Source organism: Pteropus vampyrus, unplaced genomic scaffold, assembly GCF_000151845.1.
Source record: "Pteropus vampyrus isolate Shadow unplaced genomic scaffold, Pvam_2.0 Scaffold89, whole genome shotgun sequence".
Lineage (NCBI taxonomy): Eukaryota > Metazoa > Chordata > Mammalia > Chiroptera > Pteropodidae > Pteropus > Pteropus vampyrus.
In genome coordinates this window covers 6,176,625-6,184,742 of record NW_011888870.1, presented here as the reverse complement: position 1 = coordinate 6,184,742, position 8,118 = coordinate 6,176,625, and the positions used below count along the sequence as shown (strand labels likewise).

The window sequence follows — 8,118 nt, the reverse complement described above, 5'->3', positions numbered from 1 at the left end:
AACCATACACGATTTTCCAACACATAAAGTCAATTATATTTAATTCAACAAACATTTATCGAGGGTCTACTGTAGCAGGAACTGAGACCTACCCACACACCTGCCCCCAGTTTTCTTAGGAGAGAGATTTTGAGCTGGTGTATATAATTCTTGCTGACTAAGATGGTACCAGCTAATGATATGATGCTTACAAGCCAGATTCAGGAAGGAGTCAAATACACCTTAACGAAATAATGCTGGGGGGTGGGGGTGGGGCCTGGAGGCAGGGGATCGGATCACATTTGAGAGAGAATGTGTTAATGCTGAGTAAAATGAATGAGAGTTTGGGAGTGGTGTGCATACTTCTTAGGGAACTGGTGAGGGAATCAAGTCATTATGCTCTTTTAGAGAAAACTGAACCAGATCTGTACACACCCATTGCTCCAGGACTATGCCCCACCTCTCCCTCTGCTGTCTCCAGCCTAGTCAAGCCTGAAATGATAAAGATTTCAAGATCCAAGAAGAAATGGAAGGAAATTTCTCCTCCTGCATGGAGGAGTGTAGATCCTTAAGGGAGGGGCATGGGAACTGGACTAAGCTTTTGAAAAGATGATTGAAGAGAGAAATTGAAAGAGACTAACACCTGCCATGCTCTTCTTGGGCCTAAAACTAAAAGCCTCCACATAAGTACATTAGATAAAGTCATAGCTTCTAATCTCTCAATATTGTAAGAGCTACATGACCCCAAAAATGCTTATTTTATTATATAATATTGAAATATTGTATGAAAATGCTAATAATAATAACAGTTTTACATAGAGAATGTGAAATGTTAATATCACACAAAAAAGTTTTAAAGCAAGAATTGCATATTTTCAAAGCTAGCAAGCCAAGCAAATTATGAATTTGCATTACTGCCACTGTATGGTGTCAGTTTAGTTGGTAAACAGGAATATCTGCAGGCTTTGTCAGTCCTATGGTATAATGGTTAGTTTTAAGCTTCAACTTGGCTATACGATATAGTGCCCAGTTATTCAAACACTAGATGTTGCTGTGAAGGGATATTGTAGATGTGATTAACATCTATAATCAGTTGACTTTAAGTAAAAGATATTATCTTCCATAATCTGAATGGACCTCATCGAAACAATTGAAAGGTCTTAGAAGCAAAACTAAAATTCCCCTGAGGAAAAAGAAATTCTTCCTGTGGACTGCAGCATCAGCTCCTGTCCAGGAGTTTTCAGCCTGTTGGCCTGCCCTACAGATTTCAGACCTGCCTAACAAGCCCCCACAATCATGTAAGGTAATTTGTTGTAATAGATTATATATATCTCTCCTATTGGTTATGTCTCTCTGGTAGAACCGTGATTGATACATATTGTAAATGGCTTAATAATATGATATTTATAATAAGCAAGGCCTATCTCCATTGTGATCCATGTGCATTACCATATCCAAGTTGCATTTCAGGCATTTATGTAATTTTTACATTTTCACAAGGCACTGGCATTGGATCATGCCCTAGACTAAACTTCACTCTCACCATAGATGTTAACTTATTAGAATGATGTAAATGTAAAACAGCAAAAGTGGATCTAGCACCACTAGTCATTGGACTCCACATATCATGATTAAACTGAGTAAGATGTTGTGGAAAATGTGAGACATCAGGGGTTTTTTTTGAGGGGGGGGCGGGGATTGCTTTGATATTTCAAACAAAAGTCGTATCTAAAAATTGTTATATAAAGCTCACACGCTATTTCACTATCCTCTTATAAGTGGACATAAAAGAAGAGGAAATGGCAGAGGCTAGTTGACTGTGAAGAACAATGGGTGTTTGTGCACCACATTTTTAAAGCAGATCTATGACCAATATGGTGGCACAGTTGGGGAATCAAAGAATCCATAAATGCTGATTGAGACTTGGAGTGATTTCCTGGTACTCTTTGTTTATAAATAAATAATTCACCAAAGACTTTAATTTTTAAAAGCAGATTAAAAACCAGAGAACTTTATGGTATAAATATTCATTTCAAAAAGTATTACTAAAACAATTTCAAATCATCAAATGAATATGTTATATAAATAATTACTAATACATCTCTGACCCAAAATGCAAATTTTTTAAAAATCATATCTTTTAATAGATAAGAAACATATAAGACACAAAGAAAGTCCAAGAAAGCTCTCAGTTCCAGAGTTAGTAGTTTAAGAGAAGTCAAAGAAAATGAGCCTTTCCAGTCTCCCAGGGGAGGAAAGGCTGAGAGGACACAGAATATCACTAGACCCCGTGAAACCTGGGCTGGGGCCACGCATGGCCTAGTTCTCTACCAAAGCAAAGTGCTGATTTTCCTCGTCATGGTCCTGGCCTTGCTCCCATGTTTGTCCTCCAGTTTTCAGAAGTCATCCAGTTCCCAAAATGGCCCCTTCCTTTAACTCCTTAACATTTTTACTTAGTGGAGAAGGTCGTTTGCCCTGTCATGGTGTCAGAGTCCCAGAGAGGGTTTTTATCCTGCAGGATGGTGAGAAGAGATCTCCCTAGCACCTTACCCTTGCATTTCCATCTATTGCACTGAGAACTTGAAGATCAGGGAGTCCTCCGGTTTCTCAAGGGCTTGTCTGAACCCTGGTTGGCCACTGGGGTTTCTGAGGGCTGTCCTGTTTCCTCCTCAGAAAACACATCTTGGAGGGGAGCTCAGTCCGACTCTAAGGTGACATCTGGTCCTCAAGGGAAAACTGAGTGCCCAAAGGCAAGTCCAATTCAGAAGATGAAGGTGATTCTCAGGGCAGAACAGGCTTTGCGGGGAAGGTTCAACTTGGAGGCTTCAGTCTCAAATACTTAGCTGTTTCTCCAGTGGGCTTGGAGGCTCTCTGCTGCTGTTCTTCATAGGTGTCTGTGCAATGACAAGGGTAGGAGAATAGGGATCTGAGCTCTGGGCCTGATTAGGACCCTCCAGCTGCAACCCTATTGGGTCCACCTAGATGGGGTTTCACAAGATGCTGGCACTAAGTGAACATGAGTCCTCCACTTGAGCCAGATGCTGGTTGTGTGGCAGAGACCATGCTAAAATAACTACTGGGTCACTCCTGGCTGAGCCCGTCTCAACCAAGAGGAATACGGTGGGGCAAGGCAGTGCCCAGGGCAAAAACAGAATGCCAGGCCCCAACTCCACCCTCAGGTGCACAGCAGTTCAAGCTTCACCTTCAAAATACAGATTTCGTTCAAGGTCTAGGCTTGTTATATAAATAATTACTAATACATCTCTGAAACTAGGATGCCAAGTTTCAGAAGAACTGAGGCCAATTCCTTGTGCTGATTTGCTAACAAAGTCACAATTCTGTCTTGATTTCAAATATCATATGGCTGTTGATCTAAAATTCTGTATTGCTGCTTGAGTCCTACAAAGGGGAATGTAAAGGGGAATCGTTTCTCAACAAATGGTGCTAGGATAATGGAATATCCATATGCCAAAGAATGAAGTTGGACCCCTGCCTCTCACCATATACAAATATTAACTTAAAAATAGATCATAGATTTAAATATAAAAGCCAAAAGTATAACACTCTTAGAAGAAAACATTCATGTAAATTTTCATGATCTTGGATCAAACAATGGTTTCTTAGATATGATACTAAAACACAAGCAACAAAAGAAAATAGATAAATTGGACATTGCCAAAATTTAAACTTTTTCCCACACATATGTAGTGGTCAATTAATCTACAGCAAAGGAGCCAAGAATAAACAATGTGGAAAGAACAGTCTCTCCAATAAATGGTGTTGGGAAAATTGGACAGCCACATGCAAAAGAGTGAAACTGTGCCACTATCTTACACGATGCACAAAAATTTACTCAAAACGGATTAAAGACTTGCACTTAAGACCTGAAACTATAAAACTCCTAGAAGAAAACATAGGTGGTAAGCTCTTTGACATAGGTCTTGGCGATAATTTTTTTATTCTGACAGTAAAAGCATAAGCAACAAAAGCAAGCAAACAAAACAAAACAAAACAAAAAAACAACTAGGACTACTTCAAACTAAAAAACTGCACAGCGAAAAGAAAACATCAACAGAATGAAAAGACAATCTGCCTGTCTCCCTGAGATGATACAATGAGAAAGAAGTCTGAGACCTGCAAGAGGGCCCTCACCTGATCATGCTGGCACCCTGATTTTCAACGTCCAGCCTCCAAAACTGCAATGGGGAGCCACTGAAGGCATTAAAGAGGAAAGGGCTGTGTTCAGCGCCAATCTTGAGAAAGATGTCATAGGATGCCAAGTTTCAGAAGAACTGAGGCCAAAAGAATCCAGCAGTGGACACTCACTGAGAGGACACTGAAGCAGCCCAATGAAGAAGAGGTTCATGCAATAAGGAATGGAGGCCTATTGCCAATAGTCAGCAAGGAAGTGAGGCTTTCTGCCAGTAGCCACTTGAATAAACCATCTTAGAAGCAGATTCTGTAGCCCAAGTCAAACCTTCAGATGGCAGCAACCCTAGCTGACTTCATGACTGCAACATCACAAGAGACTCTGAGCTGAGTCACTCAGCTAAACCACACTTTGATTCTTGACCCATAAAAACTGGGATAATAAATGCTAGTTGTATTATACTGCTAAAAAAAAAAAAATGAAGGGACAACTTACTGAATGAAAGAAAATATCTGGTAAGGAGCTAATAGCCAAAATATATAAAGAAATCATATAAATCAATAGCAAAAAAAAAAAAATCCAGTTTAAAAATGGGCAGAAAATCTGAATAGACACTTTTCCAAAGAAGACATACGAATGCCAATAGGTGCATGGAAAAGATGCTCTATATCATTAATCATCAGGAAAATGCAAATCAAAACTACAGTGAGATTTCTCATACCTGTAGAGTGGGTATTATTATCAAAAAGACTAGAAATAACAAGTGTTGGCGAAGATATGGAGAAAAGAGAACTCTCCTGCACTGTCAGTGGGGATGTAAATTGGTGCAGGCGCTATGGAAAACAGTACAGAATTTCCTCAAAAAATTAAAAATAAGGCTACATATGATTCAGGAATTCCAGTTCTGGGTATTTATCCAAAGAAAATAAAAACACTAATTTGAAAAGATATATGCACCCCTATGTTCATTGCAGCATATTTACAATGGCCAAGATATAGAAACAACCTAAGTGTCCATTAATGGATGAATGGGAAAGAAATTGTAATATAAATATAAATAAATAAATATATACATATATATACATATATACATATACAAATAGTGGAATATTATTTAACCATATAAAAGAACAAAATATTGCCATTTGCAACAACATGGATGAACCTCGAGGACATTATGCTAAGTGAAATAAGACAGAGAAAGACAAATACCATATGATCTCTCCTATATGCGGAATCTATGTCTTATGTAGATATATACAAACCTCATAGAGAACAGAATGGTTGGTTGCCAGAGATGGAGGGTGGGGAGGGCGGGAGAAATGGGTAAACTGGTTCATTTTGTTTTCTTGTTTAAATCAATTTAATTTTTAAAAAGAAGAAGAAATGAAAGAAACCAGAGGATAAATGTAATTCTAGTCTAGAAAGGAGAACCAAAGGTAAGAGCTGGAAAAGCCAGTATCTGTCACCATAGAGAAGTGAGTGAGAGGTCAAAAATCAGAAGCAGCCCAAGAGGTAAGCAGCTGGTTGAGGGGGGGCCCAAGACTAGCAGTAACAGAACTTCAGGTCTTGGAGCTCATTCTGGTTGCTAGCTGTCAGGAGTGTGAAGGTTTGCTTGGGTTAAAGCATATAGTTTCAGAGACAAAGGCTCTATTGTCACTTGGATGTGTCCACAGCTGATGCCCTGCAGGGAACTGTAATGAGAGAAGTGGAGATTTTTTATCAGCAGAGGTCACTTGCTCTAGAACTGAGGTCCCCAACCTGGTCTCCATGGGTCCCTAATGTTATGTTAAGTGAAAGAAGCTAGTCATAAAGGATCATATGGCTGAGGTATCGGGGTAAATGGGGAGTCAGTGTTTCATGGGTACAGGGTTTCTTTTTGGGGTGATGAAATGTACCAAAATTTAATGTGATAGCTACAAAATTCCATGAATATACTGAAAAACCATTGGATTGTACACTTTGAATGGGTGAATTGTGTGGAATGTGAATTATACTTAATAAAAGCATTATAAAAAAGTGAGAGTACATGAGCAAATATGAAAATAGTATATTCTGGTTATTGAAAATAATTATATAATCTTTTCTCTTCAAAATTATATTCAAAGTCTTTGAAGACAAAAAAGAGGTAATAAAAGTTGTATAATAATTCCTGAATAATAATATATTAAAAAAACCTTCATGTAAAATAATACTAGACCAAAGAAACAGAGACTAAATAAGATTAAACATAGTTTTTCTGACATGATTTTATGAACCCACAGATACAAGTCTGGTGCACATCATCATCATGTGTTAAGGAATGTTAGACAGCTCTTTGTCCTTAAAAGTAAATAAATAATCAAAGACAGATGTGTGTGTATGCTAATGAAGTGTCTCCAACTGATAGTTTTGGGATTCAAACCTTTTAACGTATATAGGCAAATTTTTGTCATTTGGGGTGGGGGTGTGGATGTATCGTAGGCAATAAATGTTGGTTTAGCCTAATTCAGACCATATACTCTGCAAAATAAGGCAACCTATGGCTGCTTTATTATTATAGTTTGGTTGAGACTATCAGAAGGACCCATTGAGGAAATAAAAAGGAGATAATCTATGGCAAACCACTGACAGACATTTAAACAGAGCAACAATCCTTAAGATTGTTTTGAGTTCAGGCAGGTAGAGAACCCTTTAACCAACAGTTGGAAAATTAATACTTCTGCATATCCTGGATAAGTCATCCAGTAGCAGATTCTCAAGATTGGGAATTTGTCGTTTTTGTTTCATTTCCCCTTGTAAGAAGACATGATGCTACTTCACTGGAAATGTTGGAATTCTGAGGCAAAACCACCAGGTGGAAGTTAGAAAGGACTTGAAAAGCTGATAGCCTTCTTTCAGACATAGCTTTGGCTATGTCCTACAAATGCTTATAACTGACAGAAGAGTATAGTAGAATTTGGAGTGTAGTAGATATTGTCCTACAGGGCATTCAGGCAGAAAGGGAGGAGGGGATAAAACATCAGTCAACCACATGCCTCAGTAAGGACAGACTCCCACAAGAGAGCCAGGTCAGGGTACCAGCCTTGCAGGAGAAGTAGGTCACGCTCATCTTGCTCCATGAAGAACAGCACATTTGGACAGAGAGAGAGGGAGAGACAGTCTGATGCAAGTACTGGTCTAGCTTCTAGTGGTTGCATTGGTTGGTCTATTAAATGTAATAAGATATAACGTGACTTGTGGAACATGGAGCAGACATCAGGCAGCCACAGGTCTTCATTTATGCCAGCTGAGCTCTTCCTAATAAAGAAAAGGGGTGATCTCACCTGTTTTAAGGGAATTTTAATGACTATTACATTTTTATTTTATGAAGGACCATTTCCCACTCCTCCAGCCCCTGTTCCTGGGTCTGTGACAGGCCTTGACATATGAACATGAATCTTCTTGTTAACTGTACCTAGCAGGTGCCTATGCCCAGTGCCAATGCTATTGCACTACAGACCAGGTGGGTTGGAAGGTATACATATTTAAATTTTGGCTGTATGTTGAAATGGACAAGTTATTATTATTTTTTTTTCTAGGTAAGGCAACCCTTGGTTGACCTCACAGATTGCAAGGACCTTGTCAGCTTACAATCCCTTTTTTATTTTTTATTTTTTACACCTACAGCACCCGGTATTCCTAGGTGGTCTCCCACCCAAGTACTAACCAGGCCCGACCCTACTTAGCTTCCGAGATCAGACGGGATCAGGCTTGTTCAGGGTAGCATGGCCATAGACTGGACAAGTTATTTTAAGCCAGGTATAGAATGAAAGATAAGGGTGCAGTGAAAATAGGCCTTTTTATTGCTGGCAACAGTTTAATTAGTACAACCTTAAAGAAAATAATTTATTAATATATATCAAGAGACTTTAAAATGTTCACACTTTTACCTCATAGTAATTCCACTCTGGGAGTCTCTATTCTAAAGGAATAAACAAATGAAAAAGTAATATTGAGCATTGTTTGTA

The 8,118-nt window shown here is 38.8% G+C and overlaps 2 pseudogenes; both read right to left on the bottom strand.

The window, feature by feature from the left end:
- Window positions 1–2,298: 2,298 nt before the first annotated feature.
- Window positions 2,299–7,220, bottom strand: LOC105294555 (annotated as a pseudogene).
- Window positions 7,221–7,768: 548 nt separating this feature from the next.
- Window positions 7,769–7,887, bottom strand: LOC111742268 (annotated as a pseudogene).
- Between the last annotated feature and the right edge of the window lie 231 nt (window positions 7,888–8,118).